This window comes from Protopterus annectens, chromosome 17.part0, assembly GCF_019279795.1.
Source record: "Protopterus annectens isolate FY-2018-M chromosome 17.part0, PAN1.0, whole genome shotgun sequence".
NCBI classification, from domain to species: domain Eukaryota; kingdom Metazoa; phylum Chordata; order Ceratodontiformes; family Protopteridae; genus Protopterus; species Protopterus annectens.
In genome coordinates this window covers 138,506,065-138,530,130 of record NC_056751.1, presented here as the reverse complement: position 1 = coordinate 138,530,130, position 24,066 = coordinate 138,506,065, and the positions used below count along the sequence as shown (strand labels likewise).

At 37.4% G+C, this 24,066-nt stretch overlaps 1 pseudogene; it reads right to left on the bottom strand.

Annotated features, from left to right (window-relative positions):
• Nucleotides 1-19,950: 19,950 nt before the first annotated feature.
• LOC122791412 overlaps nucleotides 19,951-24,066 on the bottom strand; it is a 77,719-nt pseudogene continuing 73,603 nt past the window's right edge.

Here is a 24,066-nt window from a genome sequence, read left to right as displayed (position 1 = left end):
CCAACTTAGTCTTCCTACAAGAAACCCATCTCTTGAAAAAAGATATTGATAAACTAGCCACAAACAAATATACAGTATTGGTTAGTTCAGAGCACACTCAGAAAAAAGAGGAGTGGCTATTTTATGGAATAAAAATATGCCCATTCCTAAAACCATTAAGTCTTATCAGGATGACAAAGGAATGTTTTGTATGGTTACAATACAAATTAATGGGAAGACTTACACTTTAATTAATGTATATTGGATACCTGGAATTGGTATTAATACAGTGAAACATCATCTTGATAAGATCATATCATTCTCTATAGGAGATATTATTTTAGCTGGTGACTTTAATTGTATACTACATGAAAGTGATACTACCACTATAGGAAAGAGAAGAATTACATCTAATGCAAAACATTTAAAGGATTTTGCTAATTCTTATCATTTGAATGATATTAATAATCAGATAGATTCAAAATCATTACCATACACCTTTTTTCTAACAGATACAAAACTTATTCAAAAATAGATAGGGTCTTTATTTCTAACCAGATGGTAACAGATTTAATTAATTCCAAAATCATTTCATGTCCTATATCTGATCATAATTCAATTGTTTTTGAATTCATGATAAAAAATACTCATAATGTTCAGATCAAAAGGATACCAGCATACTTAACTCAACTAAAAGACTATAAAGAATATATACTTTCAGAAGTAAAACATTTTTAGACATAAATAACACTCCTGAAGTCTCCATTGTTTATGTTTGGGATGCCTTAAAATCATATCTATATGGACAAAGTATCAGATGGTATAATAATAAAAGGAAATCTTGGGATAAGGAATTGTTAGATATTCAAAGTAAATTAGACTATTATAAACATAATAATAAAGAAAATATTATGGACAAGAAAGTTATTGAAGAAATAAACAAACTAAATGAGAAATACAAAGAAATTTTAACTCATAAAGTTAAAATAACTTTAGAGAAATACAAGTTTTTGTCTTATTCAATAAGCCCCAAATACTTACATAGACTTAAAAATAAAACAAAAAGGTTGAATAAACAAAACCATATCAAAGAAATCTTTTCTCTAAGGAAAAAGAAGAATGTTTCTAGTATACCAGAAATACTAGATGAATTTAGAAATCACTTTCACAAAATTAACCATAATAATATTAACATGGAACCTAAAGATAAAATAAAGGAGTTTATAACCACAAATATGAATAAAAAGCTTAATAAACAACAGATTAAACTATTGGACAAGAGTATTTCATATACAGAAGTTATTACACAAATAAATAAGCTTAAATCAAACAAAGCACCGGGTAATGATGGTATTATACCAGAGATATATAAAATCCTTTCTAAAAATACATATTCATTAATACATAAGGTTTTTATTTTGGCCCAAACTGAGTTAATAACCCCCCCCCATCTTGGCAATATACATTTATTTCTCCAATTTTAAAACCTAATAAAGATCCAACTAGATGTTCTTCATATCGGCCCATCTCATTACTTAATGTTGATTATAAAATGTTTATGAATATCTTTGCTGATAGATTGAAGACAATCATACGGGACATTATAGATATAGATCAGACAGGCTTCATTGTAAATAGAAATACTTTTGATAATATAAGAAGAACTTTAACATTAATAGATTTTGCAAATAGGAAAAAGAAAGATTTAACACTTATTAGTCTTGATATAAGTTCAGCGTTTGATTCAGTAAGTTGGGACTATCTGTTTACCTTAATGAAGTGCACAAACTTCTCGGATGCATTTGTAAATCTAATTGAACATTTATACAAAGGAACGTTGGCTTATATTAAGGTAGGAACATATGTTTCACAAAAATACCCATTCTTAAAGGTACAAAACAAGGATGTCCACTTTCTCCACTATTATTCACTTTAGTAATGGAGCCTTGGGCTAATTTGATCAGAAACAGTACTGACATAGAGGGTTTTGAAATAGATGAAAATACAACATCCAAAATTCAACTTTTGCAGATGATGTTCTAATTACATCAGCAGGATCTAATTCTTCTATACAGTCTCTATTTGATAACATGATGAATTTTAAAAGTATTTCTGGTTTAATATTCAATGAAGAAAAACTAAAATACTACCTATATATACACGAAAAAATATTCTCATTAGTGATTTTACTAAATATGTACCCAATTCAGGTCAGATAACTTATTTAGGTATAATACTATCTAAAGATATTAAATCTATTATATATAATAATTATAATACCTGTTTTCTTAATATACAAAATCTTTTTAATACCTGGAATAATATGTTTTTACTATGGAGGAGAGACTTACAATTATTAAAATGATAATATTCCCCAAGATTTTATACTTAATACAATCAATAATACTTCCACCTACAAAAATAATTATCAAGAAACTGAACACACTAATGTTAAATTTCTTATGGGCACCTAATAGACCTAGGATTGCATTAAAGAAACATACTAATAGCTGGTCTCAAGGGGTATTTCTTTTCCAGACTTTAATTTATATACTATCTCTTCTATTGTAAAAGTTATTACTTTATTAATAGATCAGTCATATGTCACAAAATGGAAAGATTATTGGGAGCTAATTAGTATACACTCCATGAAAATCTCCTTAACACATAAAAATATGATTGTAAATAACTCCATGTTATGGTTACTAAAGGAATTTTGTACTTCACCTATTACACCTAAACATATGGTTTGTTACCCATTAAATATTATTATTAGTTATCGTAACTTTATATTCATGCACCCTAAGTATAGGGAATGGAATTTTATTGTATTTCCTATAATGTATACTCAGGGTATGCTTTTGTCATCTACTTCTGAAGGAACTCATTTAGCTATAGATAATGATCTAAAGTACTGGTATCAGTTGATATCTGATAATAAAGTTAAAAATCTAGATTTCTTAAAACAAGAATTTGATCTAAGAGAAACTTGCTGGTTAGAGGTTCAGACCTTTAGACAACATCTCATTAATAAAATAGATTTAATGTCTATAACTGTTAAAGAATCTATTCCAACACTGATTGATTACTTGATATTAAATTTACAACATAAAGTTTCTGATAAAGGTAAACTTTCATACATACATAAAGTTATCAGACAAGAAACTTTTTACAGTGTAGATTCATACTGGAATTATTTCACTTCTATTAATGGGGACCCACCAAATCAACAAGATAAACAATATATATTGGAATCTGCTTATAGAACTACGTCTTCCATTGTCTGGAGACTTTATACATGGAAATTTTTACATAGATCTTTTTATACACCTTTGATGATGAATAAAATAAATAATAAAGATAATCTATGTAAGAGATGTAATGTAGAAATTAATGCTGACTGGGCTCATATGTTTTATGACTGTATAAAATTGAAAGAATACTGGAAGTCAATTAATGAATTTTTGCAGGCTCTTTTACAGATAATTTCATTATTTCTAAATCTCTTATATTATTCAACACACCTGTACCTCAAAGTGTTAAAAAGGTTAAGCTTCCCTTGTTATGGTCTATTCTAGCAGTGGCTAGGAAAATAATAACTAGAAATTGGATTTCAGATACACCTCCTTCGTTCAATGAATTTAAAATGTTATGAATATAGTGTGCCATATGGAAATAAACACAATTAGGACTAGAACAAATAGAAAAACATCTTATTTTATTGTATGGGATAATTTACAAAATTTGTTAAAAAAAATTTAATTTCAATAGCATGGTATTTTAGTTTAATTAATTGATCTGATTGTAGTGGATGTCTTTGTAAATACTTTAGTTGTTTTGTTGAATATTATAATAATACCTATTTTTAATTACTTGTATAAAATTGTTATGATATTTCTCTTATATGTTAAAACAATAAACCTGTTTTGAAAAAAAAAAAAAACAAAAATAGTTTTAAATATTACATGCCAGTATATTCTGCCATGCAAACATAATCCAACAGGTGGTGTACATATGTAGGACTGATCAAAGCACAGTCCTCTGTACATGAGTACAACACAACCAAATGGAATAAGTGCATTTAACAAGTTACATATTCCAGGGACAGTTGCATGTTAATCATATTATGGCCATGCACATGTACATCTGTTAAAAGCAGTGCATATGCACTACAAAGACACACACTTAGACATGTATGCTAACCCATGTTATACATGTCCTAATATACACTAGTTTCAAAAAGACTGGCTAGTGCCATAAGCAAGACGTATATTCACCAAGGGGCCAGTGAATGTAAATGCAGTATGTGAAGGATACATGTTCATATGTACCTGTCACAATACTGTACAACAACATGGCACAATAATTGTCAGTGCATGGCACACACAAGGTCATTGTGACAGTGGGACAAAATGACCAAAAATACTATATAAGTTACAAAATCAAGGTCATGTCATGTTGTTGAACAGACAAAAGACAGAAACTATCAATTCACAAATGAGTACAATGCATACACGTGGATACCATGTGCAAATAAACACATTTGACTGACCTCACTGTGTTGTGTGATAAGAATGGGAATAAAGTAGCATGTGAGTTATGCTCCCTCACATATTGACAGGAACAATACAAGCAGATAGCTTGTCCCACTCACATTATTTCTATAACTTTTTAACAACTAGTACGGAAGTACCTAGCTGTCCCCCCTAAGAAACCCTATACTTAAATCTCATCGATTTCTCTTCTTTGCTACTATACGTCCTCACCCCTCCTTTCTCTTATTCTGTTTTTCTCCTACTCTCTTGTCCCATTTCAACCCATCTATCTATTACCTCTCTTACCTCTAAATCAACATAGTTGACTCATAAAGACATTCTTTGGGCTTTTTTGTTATTTTCCTGTTTCCCTATTGCAATACACATTTATCAATTGTTCTCTTTACTGAACTTTTATCATTTCTTAATTTTCACTATGGCTTGAATGTTTGTAGTTATATTTTCATATGCTTATTTCTTATATGTAACATTGTTATTGTTACTGTGTATAGTTACTTATTTATGTGTGGAGCTTTTCTCCTCAGGTCTCCACTGAAAATGGGACACTAGCCCAGTTGGACTAACCCGATTGACAAAAGACAAATAAATAAATAAATAAATAAAATTATTCTCACTGCAACAGTTATTTATTTATTGATTGATTTACATTTGTTTACTGGGAAAAGTCCAACTGGACACAGGTCCTTTTTCAGCAGAGGCCCGGGGAGAAAAGCTACAGAGAACAATAAATGAGCAGCAGAGTACATGAAGAACAATTGACTATACATACAGTAGGAAATAATACATACTGTAGCAAACATTAGATATACATACAATATGAAACATAGTAATGAACAGATATACCAATATCTAGCTAAAGGCTAGGATGTATATACAGATAGCATTAAGCTCAAACAGATACTGTTCTAAACCTATACACCTAAATCTTATGTACAAATATTGCACTAAACTCAAGCAGATATAAAGCAGAATTTCCACATGATGGTGGAAGAAGCTAGAAGGGCTAATGGGGTGGAAGGAGAAGATAGATGAGTAAGAGAGGAGACTGAGTGAGTACTATATGTGGTAGTGAGAGGAATCTAGATGTAAGCCAGTTGGATATGTATTTGGAGTTGAGATAAAGTGAGGTAGTTAAGCATGTTATAACAGGTCTGAGAGATTGAGTGAGGAGGGAAGGGGAAGGTAAAGGGTGAGCCAGAGCATGCAGAGGAAGGAATGCCAGGATCAGATGGTGTGATGCAGGGTGGTTAGGGGAAGTAAAAAAAAAAAAGGGTTACTAGTCGGGATTGATGCATGGGCATAACTGCAGGCTTTTTAAGTGAGTTTTTAGTGCAGTCTTGAAGTGATTGCAAGAAGGTAGTGTGGTTATGGTGGGGGGGGGGGATGGCCAAAGTGCATTGGAGTGCATCGGATATAACAATATTATGCAGCACTACATGCATAGGAGTACATACACATGCAGACTGAAGGAGGAGCACCCCTGTCCATACACAGCAATGCATGCAGTAACCACAGCATGTGATGATTATGTAAATAATAATAATGTATGTGTCATTTGGTAATGTGTGATATGCTTCAGCAGCACGTTAAAGCCACATATGACCTGATATATGCAATGCACATTATGATGTATGACAGAAAAGCATGAGGGCAATATGAGATGTCTACAAAAGTGTGCCTAGGCTGCACAGATTGAATATGGAAAACACCACAGTGGCAGTATCATAAAAGTGGATCACACAGACAATACTTACATTTCTAAGGGTCAGCATCCAACCAAATGCACCACAAGGAAATGTCTTGATGTCTAGGTGCCTGAACTTGGTGTATGCTGCACTGTTCATGAGCATTGGTTATACCTGTACATCCTGAAATACCTGCCTCAGTACCACTCCTGGTATTCAATGATCCTGGCAGGTGGTATGACGGCAGGCCAGGAATATTGTTATCTTATCTGGGGTTGCCCACCTGCAGTGGCACTCCTAGCTGGGTTCAAGCACCTAGACAGCAGGACATTTCCCCATGGAACATTTTGTTTGGAGACACATGGCTGAAGTGACATTCAGCTCCAGAGAAATATGGCTGTTGTGAATTCCCTGTGGGTAAAGAGAAGAATGGGTGCCATGCCCACAACTTTAATAAGCAAATCCACAGGGAGAAAATAATGCCCATGGCCCCCAAGGCAACATGAGACACCAGGCAGTATGGCAGGCATCAGTAGCAGGCTAACCGGTGGGCATGTCAGTGCATAATGATCAGTGCCTTTATAACTGGTGCATGTGGACCAGTACCTCCTTTACAGTGTCTAGGGAACATTACCTAAAATGCATACTGGAGCATAAATGTGACTACATTTGCATGCAAGATTTCCTCCAAGCTGTAGCATGCTTCTCTATGTTGCTGCTACATAAGCATGTACTCTACATTGAGCACAACACTCATTACTTCTTCTACTACCATGCACATGGTTCTTAAAGCCATGGGGATAGCAGTGTGTGAATCTCTCTGCACACAGGGAATTCACGACAGTCATATTTCTCTGCAACTGAATGTTGCTTCAGTCATGTGGCCCCAACCAAATCTATCACAGGGGAATGTCTTGCTGCCTAGGTGTCTAAACCTGCATACACCAATTTTCATTGAAGGACATTATTGCACAGTGCTTAACATATTGGTATATTTGTGTTACAGCAGCAGAACTAAGCTGTGGATATGGCAGGACACCTGATAGAATGTACAAAGTAAGTGTTATAGCATGTTATCTCACCAACAAAGTACATACATAACATTGTCAGCAACATGTGTGATATTTTGTTTTTCACTTGCAGTGGCCCATCAACATCTGAACATCAGCAACATGTTATGTAATTGCCTCCATATACTGTAATGTGATTTGTAGCTGCTGTGTGTCTCTCCCTCCTCTTATGACTGTGGAGCATAATCACATGTTGTTTGTGAGCCATTTTAACCTGCAGATACATCATCACAAGACATGGACTAGGAAGTATCTGCTACAGGGAGACCTGGTAAGGTTGTTCATAGTGTGGCTGTTGTGCAGCACTGTTTAGTTCACCTGTGATCGATGGTATTAATGTTGTCTTCTTCCCTACACAGTTACACCTGCATGGCATGTACACCATTTGTCATGTAAGTGTCTCCATATCCTGCTAGCATGATCCACAGATTTTGTGTTCCTCTGCCTCCTATTATGACTGTGGATTATACTCATATGATTATTTGTTTGCCATTTTATCCTGCAGGATCCACTTTAAGCCAGATGATATGCTCCCCAACCAAGGAGGATGCACCTGGTAATGCAGTCTATATGTTTTCTGCTGTTCACTATTGATAATTACATATTTGCCCTTCATGACTAATGTGATCTTGTTCACCTGCATAGGATACCTGCATCAGATCATCCCCATTGCCCATCCAGTATGTGTGCATCTTATTTGCTGTTTGTTATACCACAGATATAATTCTACATGAGTCTTGCATATGCTTACTACTGTGTTATGTACATTTATATTTTATATGACTGTGGCATTTCAACCCCTATCACCAGTGGTGGAGTCAGAGGAGGACATGTCAGATAGGTTTTACTACTTTTAATGACATTATCTGTCATATGGGGTTAATTTGTAACTGGTATATCTTATGTCTGTTATACAGTGTCTCTGACCCACCCACAGGCATGATGACCTGGTAAGTGCAGATAACCATTAGCAGTGTGGTTATATAGTTGTCTGAATGTCAGCACTATGCTGCATCATTTGACTTCTGTGAGTGTATGTGACATGTGTCATCTGTCTCTTTTAGCAACACGTCCACCATTTGCTTCTTCCATAAGTCCATCCACTGATCCTGAGGTGTGATGTGATGTGCCTTACTTTGATAGCATGTCCAACGATAGATGGGCCAATGCATTCAGTTCATTGTCCAGCCCAAAAGGGGATAGACATGTGGTTTATGTGGTAGCCTCTGATAGGAAGGATAATGTGTCTATCCATTCTAATGATGTGAGGACATCAGGTGACAGACATTAAGGATCATGACCCAATGTCTTATTTAGAGTCTGGTAATGATTGTGAATCTTTCCCATAATGGACCATTACTGTCTGTCGGACTACATGTGGAAGTGTAGCTGATGTGCATGGATGTGTGTGAAAGGGTGTCTGCCTACTGTTATAGCTAAATGAACATTTACAGTCACGGTTCTGACCTGCACAGACTTGCCCTTGCCACTGGTCATGTAGTACACCAGCTGCGTGTGTTACGTGAAGTTCAGGAGCACAGACATGGAGAGGTCATGGCAGCACAGGCCATGAAGCATGAGAGTGTTTATCTGTTGCACACACTATGGAAAGCCTTGTTACAGCAGTGCTAGAGCAGTGCCACAGCATGATCTGAGTGTTATGTGCCCTAACTGTACTGAGCAGATTACCTCCAGCAGGGAGGGGTAGACCCCCTCTCATTAGACCACACATGGCCCTCGAACATCAATGTCTGTGCTGCAGTGTGCATGCACATCTGCTGTTGGTCACTCAACTGTGAGCACAGGTCCAGACAGACACATCTCACTACTGCTCCTACCTACACTGTGTCCTACAGTACAAATGTCACTACATCCAGTTCCTCAGTATAGCACTGTGGGCTGAGTGTTCTGGAGATGACAGAGGCAGCCAGGACTGCAGTGTGAGCTGTCAGTCTCGGCACCCTAAACTGTGTCAGAATAGCACTGTTGGTTGATCTGTGTGTCTTGCTATGTCATTCTGACCCTGTGGCAATGGCCACTGTACTGACTACTGACTAATCAATCTGAAGGTGGTTTTTGAAATGTCTGATGTCACAGGGTTTTTCTGATCATTTCTCTGACTAGATGACTAGCTTCAGGTTGTAATATGTAGTACTTATTCATCATTAGTATATGTTAGGACAGATATTGATGACAGTAATGCTCTGTGTGATAATCTCCCATGCTTCTATGTTTGCATCTCTTACTAGTTAACATATGGCACATATTTACATGGTTAGCAGCATGTTACCTTAGTCATCCAGCATTGATTGCAACATTAGACATTTCTTTGGTGTCTGCCATTCCTGCATTCTCAGGTATGCCTTTGTATGCATACCCATGTTACTTATGGCACTACAATATGGTGCTGCACATGCCTCACCCTCATCACTTACTGCACTTCTGGGGACCTGATTCCATTTTGTATCCCCATGCTGACAAGTAGCCCCCATGTGTGCATTCCTATATTGCACTGATTCGATGCACATATATATTCCACCTGTGTTGCTGTATCCCCAACAATGATGCATGTTCCTTGTCTGCTGTGTAGTCATTGATGCTCTGCATGACTGAACATATCTTAACCTTACTAAGTCATGTTGCAGCAATAACCTCTGCATCAAAGCCTTGTCTTATGTGTGACATTCTATGTCAGGCATGGGATGTAAGGCTTTTTTTCTCACTCTGGCCAGTCCTTGAGATGTTTGTAATAACTTATACTGGTGTATGCTGTTTACTATGTTGTACCATACTGTTATACATCACATAATGCTATTTGTAATGTATCAGTGTTAGTGTATAGCCCCTGCTTTACATTTATGTTTGCACTGACACATTACCATGTGCTAGTTTACTGCTGCTTTCCCATGTTAATTATCTGTAAGATGATATCATACCTGTAGGTTCATAGGTTCATAGGTATATACTAGGCTAATGACCAACAGGGCCTTTATAAACCTAGCCATGCAACCCAACCCAATTGCGCCCCTTGGTTGCATGTGCATCTTAGTTGAGGGGTTGTTAGGAGGGGTATGTTTGTTAGGATGGGTATATTAGGAGGTTGCTAAAAAGTTATGTGGGGAGGTATGGTAGTTAGAGAATGTCTACTGTCTATCTCAGTCTATAAGAGACACGGGGGACAGGCAGGGGATGATTTCATGATTACCCATCAAATATTAGGGAATGATACCTATGGCACCTTATACTGTGCACACTTCACCCATCCCACACACTTGTCTATGTAGTCCTCTTTGGTGATGTACCTTGCAGAGACTTCCTGTGGTGATGTTTCCTGTATAGATATCCAGATGTGTTCCTTGGTGAGTGTTATGTATATGTTCTTACAGGTTTATCATATGCTTCTGTTGTATATGATGTTCAGTGTGGACAACTAATGGTATCTTTCCATTAACTGTGCTCTGAGCTGCTCTTGTGGGGCATCACATAAGCATCATTGTTTAGTCTGGGTACATTTTTATGTGTGGCTTGTCATGACTTAAAAGTATGTGTCAGAGTCTGCCACATTGCTTGAGCTAGGACATATGGCTGCATCCTCTGTCACCCACACTTATTTCTTCTCACCCCTGTGTCCTCCTGATTATCTTCTGACAGCTCAACATCAGACATCTACGGTTCTTGGGGTAGGTCACCCATACCTATGGGTTAAAGGCCACCATGTTTTGATGTTATCATGTTGTGAAGCATGGCACACATGGTGACCATCTGTGATGCCTTTTCCAGTATGTATTGTAGTGCACCCCTGGATGTGTCTATACATCTGAGTCTAACTTTCAGCATATCAAACATGCATTCGATGGTGTTTCATGTCATACAGTATGCACTGTTGTATGAATCCTCAACAGGGATTGATGAGGCCCTGTATGGTATCATTAACCAAGGCTCTAGTGGATAACTACATTCACTTGTTTTCAGAGGGATGAGAAGGGATATTTGATCATCTTGCTTCATGTGACAATGTGTGGCTACTGATTACCATATAGCAGTGGCCATGTACTTACCTAGTAGGTTCCCCTCCTGTATTTCACCATGTAGGACAGTAGACCTTAGGGCATTTCCCTCCTTATTGCTGTATTATTGATATTAGTAATGAGGCCATCTGCAGAGCATACCATCTGGCAATTGAGTTATGACCACCCTTTCTTCAGTTACAAATAGGGTATTAATTGAGACATGGTTGCAGTCTAATGCACCAAGGACAAGAAGGAAGTTGGCTGTGGCAAGGAACTGTTTCATGACATTTCCGTGCTCCATGGCTAGTGTTGGGAAATGGATATATTCATCCAGCATGGTGCAACTGTGGGAGAATGTGACTGGCAGCTGTCTGGGCCTGTATACCAAGACACAGGCACACTTTTGTTTCCACCAGTACCAGATTACTACAGAGACTATGAGCTTACATGTGTGGTATACACATCCCGCACCAGCTCTCTATGTATGTATTATTGCCTGCTCAGAGAGCTGGCTTAACTGCAGACTGGCTATGCACCTGAATTGCTGCTTTCTGGGCTGCCTTTGCATTTCGTCCTCTATTATGGCTTGCAACACCCCAGCTTGCTGTAGTGCATTAAATGCTAGGTGCATTTTTTTAAGTTAAGTTTCCAGAGTTCACAGGATTCCCTAGGAATTTGAAGAATATAGCAAATATAAAATGAAGTACATATGGCCTCTGCCAAATGCTTTCAGAAGGTTGTCCATGAAGTATCATGTTACATTTAAATTGCGTTGGGTTCATTCATTGTGTTTTGGAATATTAAAGGCATGTGTAGAGTCCACGGTTATCCTGTGCTGAATAGATAATTACTTGATTTTGTATTAGCATACGTTATAAAATCACATCCACCACTGATGTGCTGACATCTGCCTTCAGCATCCTGTGCTGTCCACAACTTTCTTTTGGAATCCAGACCCAAGTCTGTCTTTGTTGCTTGGTAACTGAAATACTCATGATTTCACTAGTGCAAAAGTTATGGTAATATACATATGTAGTACATGAATGGTAACTATCAATCTGGCTGTAATGGACAGAGGTTATATATCAGTAGCAATGCATTACTTATCACATAAGCTTTAGGAGTGGAATCTTTTGTGAACTTTTAAGTAACCTGCTTATGGAATTATCAGGTCCTCTAGCCAATGAGCATTACCCCACTACAGTGATAACCCACTGCACACACATGCACACGCACACACACACACACACACACACACACACACACACACACACACACACACACACACATGACCCACTCCAGGAGGAAACAAACATGCAGTATAATATTCTTTGATAAGCAACAGTTCTTTACACAAAAGCAACATAAATAAAACATTTGCAAAGAAGAGGCAGAATAAAATGTCTAAAAACATCAGTCACCTCATCCTAGAGATACGCCTGCAGGTATCACTAGAGTGCAATAAGTTAACAATATTACCATGTGAGTTTGATCAGACAATGTTATTTGCATTTCAAACTATAACTAAAACTGTGAATGACATTTAACAGATCCCCAGGTCATTCGGGGAAAACAACTTACATGATGTTCCCATTGTTATCCAACATACTTAGGCCCACCCGAGAATATGAAATTGACACATGAACACTCCTGAGAAGGGGGATAACAACTAAAAGTAAAAGGTTACAGAACAAGTGGCCAAATCTACACTCACCACTCACCTAACCAAAGGCAGATTAAACTAGTCTTTAACTGTTATCACATAGGAGAGCTATGAGTGATACATTTTTATTATACAGGGCAACCAGCAATGATTGACATGTGATTGTATAGACTGAGAAGAAATAATGTCTGCCTCAATCTCAGGGGAATCCAAACTAAATTAAAAGAAGCACTGATATGGTAGCACCTCCAGTATGCATTAGTTCATCCAAAGAGTAGTACCAATATGGAATGGTTCTTCAATAGTTAGAGAACCTTAGATGAATTAAGGCCAGGTAGGTGAGACAGGATAAGGCAGATATGGTAGTAGCCAGGCATTTAAGAATATAATCAAACATTACCAGTGTACAGGTTGCAAATACCATTACAAGCTATGAACTGTTGTGGTAACAACTGGAGCATGAATGTTTTTTTCACGTCCTTGCATCTACCAACATGATTTTACTGCATGTGTGCAGCCCTTATACTCTTCTTAGGTTCCTAGGTTCATACTAGGCTATCTGCCCTGGGGCATTTATAAGCCTAGCCCAATTGTGTTTGGCTTACGCCACCCCTTGATTTGAGTATACTGTGCCCTTTTTAAAGTTTAGTTTACTGTGCCTCTGTCTAATAGTGACACGGAAGTAATCCCCGGGACAAACCTACGATCCCCCATCCACTCATCAAGATTCTTCTTGAAGAGAGAGTCAGTGAGGTGCTCTGCCTAACATGAATTGGAATTCTATTCCAGAGCAAAGGGAGCCTCTGGGTTATGAATCTGTCCCTCCAGCATGTTCTATTTATTTCTGTGCTGATGTTCAAGTCCCTCGAGCGACTGGCTCTAAGGCATTTAGATTTACTGAGGTGGAGCATGTCCATTAATTCTGGGTTGGACATAGCTTTATATGTCAGGCATAGATCGCCTCGAAGTAGGCAGTATGCAACTGAGTAGAGCTGGAGTTTTTTTAACCAAGCAGCATATGGCATCTGTTTGAGTCCCTTGATCCTCCTGGTGAGGTACTTTTGGGGTCTTTCTAATTGCTGCAGGTGTCGGGTAAGGTACATCCCAAAGGGGGCATTGTATTCTATGATGGGCCTGGTGAGGGATGAATAAAGGGGCATGATTACCTCTCTTGATCTAGATGTGAATCCTTTCATGATGAGGTGGGCTATGTAGAAGGTCTTTCTAACCACTTTGGCAATGTGGTTGTCAAAGGAGAGATTGCTATCAACTTGGGTCCCCAGATCCCTAATTACTTTCTCTGTACTTAATGGGTTACCACCTATGTGGTAATTTGTGGGCACATTGTTTTTGCCAAAGGGTATGACTATACACTTCATGGCATTTAGCTTTAGACCATGGCTCTGGCACCAGTTATCCATCTCTGCGAGACCTTTTTGAAGGATGTTTGTGTCAGCTGGAGAGTCGATTATGGTGCCCAGTTTGCAGTCATCTGCGAACTTGGTGAGCCATAGTCCTCCCACGTTGGCCTGTACCTCAGAAAAGTAAATACTGAACAAGAGAGGTCCCAGGACAGAACCTTGTGGGATGCCACTTGTGACCAGTTTCGAGTCTGACATGGCTCCAGCAACTCTGACTCTGTGGGTTCTGTCTTTGAGCCAGTTTGCGACCCATCTTGTGACATAGGGGTTTATATTTAGGCTGCATAGCTTATCTATGATGCCTGAGTGGGGTATTGTGTCAAATGCCTTTGCGAGGTCCAGATAGGCTGTGTGGACTACCTTCCCTTCATCTATGGCCTTGGTGACTGTTTTGAAGAAGTTGACCAGGTTCAAAAGGCAGGATCTGCCCTTGATGAAGCCAAATTGGGTAGGATCTAGTGTCTGTAGGTCCCCAATGTCTTTATTTATGAGTTCCATGATGATCCTCTCCATAGCCTTGCATACTAGGCTAGTCAGGCTTATGGGGCGATTGTTTCCAGGGTCCGCAGAGGCGCCACCTTTGTGGAGTGGGACCACTGTTGCTGTACACCATTCTTTGGGCACATATCCTATAGTGAGGCTGAGATTGTACAGCAGTTTTACTTGAGGGATTAGTTCTTCTTGGAGTTCATGTAGGACGCAACCCGGGATGCCATCTGGTCCCATGAAGCAGTGTTTTTTGCTTTGGAGAGGGCGGCCTTCACCTGAGCATCAGAGATGTTTGGGAGGCTGCACTCTGCACTTCAAAATTATTCACTGTGAACTGTTCCACTTTCACAACGTGCACTTTTGCTGCTAAGCAGAAGATAAAAGTATCACTACCACATCTATTAGAAAAATACAGCGGCTTTATGTCAGAAAAGCAATACATACTCTTTTGAATACTAATTGTGAGTTTTCCTATAGCAGATATTGTATTTCACATATGCCTATCCTAAAATTCCCTTTTACCAAATGCTTATATTTCACATTTACCTTTTTTCGGGTATACATGAATAAAACCCTGACTGTAAATGAGATGACCTATGGTCCACTAGTGACCAAGGTGCTATGAGAATTAGCCAGGAAAGGTAGGAATGAGTGGTGAGTGTTAGCTCATGTAGGTAGAAATGTGTCTCAGTTTGCTGCTGTGCTAATATCTGTGCAGGGTATGTGTCAGGGTTATGTGCTTTGCTTTAAGAAGCAGCACATATGTACTGTAGCCTTAATTACATGTGCATTAAAGTATACACACGCATCAGGTAATGGTGTAGCAGACCCTTTCCTCTCTGGGAATGCATTCCATGCTGCATGAAACAGAGTTAGGACAGCATCAGAATATCCTTTATTGCTGTCTAGGTAATGCTCTTGTTGAAATGCAGTCTGGGCATGACTGGAATGGTGAGGGTCACATGTCATCACATGGATAGGAATAAGGTAAAGCTCACACGTTAAGTTTAATTTAGATCATTTTCATGCTCAGGAAAATATGTCTCAAGCCCGTACGTTCTGGAATAGGCTCCCCATCCACATGAAGCAGAGTCCATCTCTAACCTATTCGAATGTAGCCTTGACCATTGGATGGGAAACTGTAAATTCATTCTGGGGCTGGTCCTCATGTCTCTTACAGACAGAGACTGACAGTAAACATTTCCTAACAATGGATAAGAAATCATAAACTCACCCCCTGGCTGGCCCCCATGTCTCCTATAGACTGAGGTCAACAGTAAACAGTCTCTAATTAACATACCTCTCCTAAGTAACATATGCCTCTAATTTAGATCCACATGTTACAAGGGGATTACATTGGATTGTGTGGCTTGGCCTATAAAGGCCCTGGTGGTCGTTGACCTAATATATATATATATATATATATATATATATATATATACCTATGAACCTATAAGAACCTGTTACAGAGCAGATTGCAATTCTAGAATGCAAATGCATCTTTTGTATTTCAAGTACTGCGGGGTTTATGCAAGCTGAAACAGTGCACATGAGTGCAACAAATCCAAATATCATTATATAGCTTTATACACCTTGAGGAAAACATTCAAAGTCTGCCACAGACTTTAGTTACAAGTGTCACTATTTTAAAATTCATTACATTTGTGACAGAAACATCTGACTCAACTTGCCAGGGCCTGCATTGCCCTCTCAAGCATTGCCAGAAAGATTCACTTTGAGCACCACAAATACCTATAACTCACTAGACATTGCCTTCATCTCAGTAAGCCACTGCAATGTTTGTACAACTCCATTGATTTAACTTACAGAAACCCAAAGCTGTGTTCCCTTTGTAATCTACTAATACTCTGCTACAGGTCAGGAAGCCATTTGAAAAAGGATCTGATAGTTTAAATCAACACACAAATGAATAAAGTCTACCTGTATTATATATTCAAGACATAAACAGTTCAAATAAATGAAGATCTGCCTATTTTCCAGTGGCTTCTGCTATGGCTTACTGTGTAGTGCTCTTATCCATTTTTGGGGAAGGGGTACGTTCTCAGGCTAATGCCCCCATATCATACAAAGGTCCTAAAGTGTACAGCCATTGAGTTTAGTATCTACTGACTCTTCTCTCACGTCAGCACATGAAATAGTTACAGAATGTACCAAGAGGACTTTGTCAGTCAGCACACTTCCGATACATCGAGGAAATGGGGGTCTAGAATCCAGGAGCACCATAAAAATGATCACATTCCTATATCATACAAAGTCATCTTGGGATATACATTCATCAAGTGAATACAACTACATTGGATTCCAGTTTTAGACAACAGACATGAATGCAATAAATCAAACACTACACAGCCAATGTATTTAACAATATAAGATGAAAGTGATAGTTATTGTGGGGAGCAGATCTTCTTTCATGTAGGGGACAGGTCCCCTTCCCAATCCTCTTCTCATTATAGCCATACCTGAGGTCCCTGCATCTGAGGACTAGGAAAAATTACCCCACTGCAATTATAACCCCCTGCATCCATACTCAGAAAACCCACTCCACAAGTAAACAGACACAAAGTATAATACCGACTGACAAGCAAATGCTTTGATCACAAGCATAATAAATAAAATCCTTTCAAACAACAAATCAACAAAAGCTATAGCACGGCATGCTTTCATTGCTTTCAATGAATTATCCACCTAGGTGAACTGTATGTATGTGCAGTATGATTAAAAAGATGTGGCTTTATCATTGCATGTATTCCCTTACTACATACACTGCCTTAATGTATTTATCTTACTTCTGTCGTCTGACCTTGAGCACATGATGTTTGCACAGGCAAAAGTGCATAAGCTGAAATCTTAGGCACAACTCCCAGCTTTGCCACCCATCACACACCCATCCATGTCCTGTGCGCGCTTTAGGAGCACATGGAGGAGTGCTCTGAAAAAACTTACAGATTTCACTGCTGTGATGCTTATTCTAATATTAGTCAGTCACAGGGATAGAATTCATTTACTCATTTGTATATTTATTTCTGTGTGTATTTATATATTTATTAGTGCTTGACCATCAGTGTATGCAGTAGCCAAAGCTATATGCACTAGACTCATTTCATTTGCCTTGCTACAGAAAAATACTGAAGCAGACACACATGAATCACATGTTAATTATTTCTTCCATGTATGCGTGTTGTCATTATTTCCACAGCTTTTTTTCATGAGCCTCAGGCACCTTTCTAGTATCACATGCTTCTGTTTCCTGTCTCCTTGTTTTCCTTCCTGTTGACCACCACACTGCCACAGCATTCTCCTGAGGTGTAAACAGACACTGACTCACTAGTCAAATTAACTGCCATTAAAGCTGACAGGTGTGCAGATGAGGGTTTGCCCTCCAGCCACTGTTAACATGAAACGAACCACTTTCACATTTTACAACTAGATTCTGCTGTCAATTGCTAAATGCAAACATTGCACTAATAATGGCTCTCAGGTTAAATCAAAATGTAACCAGAAAGGTGTCTGGTCTGTTTTTGATTACGCTGTTTTAGTATGTGTACAGCTATACTGGACTCATGAAAATGTCTTTTCACACTCTGAAGTTATAAATAAAATAAAACTTATTCACCATTTTATATTCTGAGTTTACCACAAGGTAAAAAATTACAATAACATAATTGCCATAAGAGTATCTCTTTCTGGCAATTTGCAGCTGCCCAGACTAAACATAATAGGTGCCTTCTAAGAGAAAAAGCAACATTGATATCAGGACTGTTTTCTGCTGTCAGCACTCCCAGTGGCTGCTGCAAGTACTGCAGCCATATGGAACTTAAAACGGCAGCAGTAGGACCAAGTTAAAAAAAAAAGTTAAAACAAGTGGTTTATTATAAAATTGGCAAATTTTTGCCAACTGGAATGGCAATATGCAACATGATGACAGGAGAGACTGAAACATTTGGTGATTTAAAGCAGTTTCTGTTATGCAGTACAAGTTACGAACACAGCTGTCCCCATGGGACTTTAGTAATTAGAACAGTGCTGTTAGACTTGTAAGCAGCTTGCACTTGACTTCAAACTTTAACCAAATGAGTCAGTTAAATTCAAAGTCTCTCTCTCTGTCCATCTCTTTCCCTAAGACTTGTACAAACTAGCGCTCTCAAACAAATAATAATACAGAGTTGCAAGTCACTATCACCATTTCTCAGTTATGCAGGGTTGCAAGTTTCTTTCACCAGTCATCACCCTGGCAAATGAAATGAAAACTGAAACAAATTCGCACAAATCTCTGTCAACAATTCATGTCCTGGTAGCCAGTAACTCTAAAAAAATGCAGAAGTTAAATTAACATGTATTCTGGTTCTCCAGAACACCCAAAGTTGGCAAAATATAAGTGTAGATGTTAATATACAGTCTATTTCACCAATCTCTCACTGGAGTAAATTACTTTTTAACTAGGTTGTTGGACTGGTTCATAGACCATTTTTAGCTACAAATCAGTCCAGTGTGGCAGTTAGAAATCAGCATTATAGAGATTTGTAGTTTTTAGATGGGTACAGATTCCAGTAATTCAGTGAAAAGGTTTTCTTTATGATGTGCATGTTTCAAAGTTCTTTAACAGTTCGTCTCACATGTGTAGTATTCAGATAAAATGCACTGTGTTTACAAGCGGTTAAGATTTCCTGTTACAAGGTAACAATTACTTTGAAACACTGCTTGTGCTCTTGAAATTGAAATAACCCCAAAAAATTCTTGGGTGAGCAATAGTCTCTGCCAATGCTTCTCAAACTATCTGTGGTCAAGGACCACTTGTTTTTATTTCCAGTCTGTTGGGGCCGCTACATTTGTCAACTACATACAACAAAAGTTAATTAGTAGAAAATGAATAAAAAAAGACTGACAAAATACAAGCTCTGGTTGTTTATTAGATTCAAATAGAATTTCAACATAAAATCAGATCAAAACAGTTGAAAGACTATAACTAAGCAAACATTATGATTAAAATAGCTAGTCCTTAAATTAAATACCTATATAAGCACACTTTGAATGAGCACATTAAATATATACTTAATTTTTAATGTGACAAATGAGCTTGTTTCTTGCTTATTAACTTATCTAACTGAGATTGACTTGATGACAGTTCTACTCAAATGGGATAATATATGTCTAAGCTCTTTCAATGTTTTGTTTTAATAACACTCATAGCAGAGAAATGAGTCTCACAGAGGTATGTTAATGGGAATGGAAGAAGTGATTTTACAGCAGTTTCAGAAAGTTCAGGATATTCACTTTTAATGTTTACCCACAATGAGGCAAGTGACGCTGTATTTTCAAATTTGATCTTCAATCCTTCATCAGCTGCCAGGTCCCACAATTTGTCCTGCAAATTTACAGGCCAATTTACATTTTCTTTTGATGAAAGAAATCGATTCTGGATCCACGAGTTTCCTATGTGTGGATTTTCTTTTGATAGGAAGTAAAATGCAAAGTATTCTGTCAAATTTGTAAGGTGTTTGGTGATAAATTTTCACACATATGCAGTATCAAGATTATCACCTACTTCATTGACAACAGTTGATAAATTATGGAAAGTATCATAACAATCCGGAGAAACTCTATTCTTCCAAGCTTCTAACTTTCATTTCTGCCGTTCGATCTTATCTGCCATAGAAAACTATGTTGCATTCTTTCCTTGCATGGAAGTATTGAGCTCATTAAAAATACCAAAGATATCAGAGAAATAAGCAAGCCTGGTTGTCCAGTTCACATTTTTAAAATGTTGAAGCAAAACTGGTTAGTTGTCTTGCAGAAACACTAATAGTTCATTCCATAGTTCAAATACCCTCAACAAAACTTTTCCCCTTGATAACCATCATACCTCAGTATGCAATAGCAGCTGTTTATGATCAGCTTCCATACTATCACATAATAAAGAGAATAATTAAGAATTTAATGCATTAGCTTTAACATAATTTATAACATTTACTTCTTCACTAAGCACACTATTTAGTTCAGTTGACATTGTTTTTTTGTTGCAAGACTTTCTTGATGAAGGAAGCAGTGTGTTGATCTACATTCTGGTACAAGCTCCTTAATGTGGGTAACTACTCCAGAATATTTTCCTGTTATTGCAGCTGCACCATTAGAACACACCCCTACACAAAGCTTAAATTCCAAGCCATATTTGTTGACAATATAATCCTTCAAAGTTTTATACAGAGTTGTGTTTGTCAGTAACGAAGCAGAAAAAAAGAATTTTTCCTTCATATCACCATCATATTCAAATCGTACATATACCAAAAGAATTGTCATGTTAGAAATATCTGTGCATTCAAGTTGCAATGAATAATACTTTGCCAGCTTTATTTGTTCTACAAGCTGTTCTTCCACGTCATTAGCCATTTCCTGAACATGTCGAGCTATGGTGTCGTTGGAAAGTGGTACTTGAGCTACCTTTTTTGCTGCAGACTCACCCATTTCCAAGCAAACATCTTTGATGCATTCTTTCACTAATGTCTCACCAATTGTATATTTTTTTTAGTTTTTGCAACCCGAAGTGAGACTTTATAAAAAGTTCGCAAAGCACCATTGTTAATTTGTGAAATAGTGAACATCTGCTTTGTCTGTGTTTTCATTCAGCACTCTTTCTTTCAAAGAACTGTCTTGGTTTTGAACTTATTTCTTTATGTTTTGTATGTAAATGCCTCTTAAGCTTTGATGGTTTCATTGCTTCATTAGCCAGTACTTCTCCGCATACAACACACTGTGGTTTTGCACTTCACCATCCTCTATGGCTACAAAACCGAACTCAATATATGTTGGATCATACTTTTGAGAAAAATTAATACAGAGTCTGTTGGTCTTCATTTCCAAATCACTTGTATCATCATCACTGGGGTATTGCAACATTCAGAAAAGGTACATCTTTTCTTTACAAAAATGTCCATTGAAGCCTGTTTTTCCATTCGTAAATAGTTAACATGAACTTTACTTTCCTAAAGTACATATTCATGTTAAACTATAAATTTAATAAAATGTCTCATTTCCTCACTGTTGCCCTAGATTTGGTAAAGCCACACATTTTACAAGGAAAAAACAGAAATGAGCCAAAATGCAGGATGTTCTGCAAAATAAGGGTCAACTGACAAGTATTTGCACAGCATCTCTCCCTCCACACCAGCAAAGTACTCACAGTTCTCAAACTATTGATTAGTTCTCATCCACAGATAAGTAATACTTGCAGAATGAACAACAAGTAGATTTATATTAAAAAAAGGCATATTTTGCAACTTCATAAATTAAGGATAGAGCCAAAAAACAGTGGAAAGGTATTAGAAATGGGGACAGAGACAAAATGAGGGATATATATAAGCATACTTAAGGCTTTACAGCAGCAAGCAGTTCCTGAAGGGTAGGAAGCCTAAAAGTCAAATGTTTGCCATTATATACAGAGTACAGTTTTTGCCAGAAAAAAAATAGCAGTGACATGCTACAGCGATAGTGTCAGTGGAAAGGTGTTAAGTCTTCCTAGATCTAAACATCTTACTTAGAAAACTCCTGAACACCAACTACACAGGATGAAGAAAAGCAACACATATGCACTTTTTAGTTGTGGTAGTCAGAGACTACTAGGTAATAGCAGCAGCTATTCCAGGATTGGTTAAGCTTTTATTTGATACTTTTGGGGCAAGTTATTAACTGAAATATTAATATATTATACTTTCATACCTGGGGGGAAACTCACACTCACTGACCATCCCATTTCGATTAGCAGACATTCCTGACCTGTCCTCTGAAATGCTGTTCCATAATGCTGCTGTGTGGACACTGTCCCATTACTTGGCTATTTCTCCCCAGTTACCACAAACACTGTTCAAACATCTCAGTGTGCATGCTGTTTTCTGCTTTATTTCTACAATGATTAATTGAATTGAATTTAAAACTTTTATTTCAAATTTTATAGCACAAATACTGATTGACATTTGCTAAACAGAGCAATACAGCCTCACAATGAAAACAGACGTAGCATTAAAATGTCTCTGCCCTTAAAACTCACATTCATTGAAATAGCATTGAAACCAATATTCCAAGAAAATGCATCTAGCTAGTGGGTTTACCATTCAGCTGTTTTCAAATCATAGGCCCCTTGCATACATTTTTAGGACCATGCATACATGCCTGTGTTCTTTGAGTCACCTTCCTGATTGTATTACATAATATTCCTTGTATAATACAGCGCCACTTGTGACAGCATGTTTTAAATTTGTAGTTTTGAACATTTTTCCAGTAAGCAATGAAAAAAAATGTATGAACAATGTATGAATGACAAAACTGCCCGATTCAAAACATTTCAACGATAAATGTCTACTCAAACATTTCACATAACAATCGACCAATATCAGTGAATATGCACAATCTCTGCAGAAGTAAAAGTCATCAGAATAAATCCACATTAAAAAGATCTGTAACTAATGAAGAGGTTGCTGCTAGCAAATAACTTTATATTTCAGTCTTTCATCTACAAATTCAGTGCCTGCTGCCCTTGAAGCATAAATTACCTAAGTTAAATTACAAAAAAAAATGGTAATATTGCAATAGGGAATGGATGGCAAACTGACAACAGATTCACAGTAGGCATCTCATCCAAATGAGCACATTCTCAGGACTGCACCACCCAACCCCCTTTAAGTACAATACAGTATCAACAATCCATTTACATGCTGTAGGAGTAGAACACACAGCCTTCTGCATCAAAAGCAAGCATTCTACCTGTTGTACTACTAGTAGTGCATTTCAATTCTTTAGCGCAATACTGACACTATTGTAAAATGCACCTGATTGCAGCTCTTAACCAATCAGGCACAAATCTCGCCAAAATCAGGGACAAATCCACAAATAATCACGGACACTTTTAAAATATTAACACTATTAACTAGAAATATTGACAGAGTAAGATAATGTGAATTAATACACAGCTTCTAAAGGAAACAAAGTCTATAATAAACTTTGACAGTCATTATAATAAGAGGATTTGTGTTAACATACATTTTTTGAAAGTTATGAAGTCTGAGACTCAAATGTATGTCATTATTTAGTGACTTTAGTCCTTGGATTATCACAATAATTTGCCAGAAAACCACAAATATTATGAGGAAAAGACCAAAAATATGAGGTACAAATCTGTAGAGTC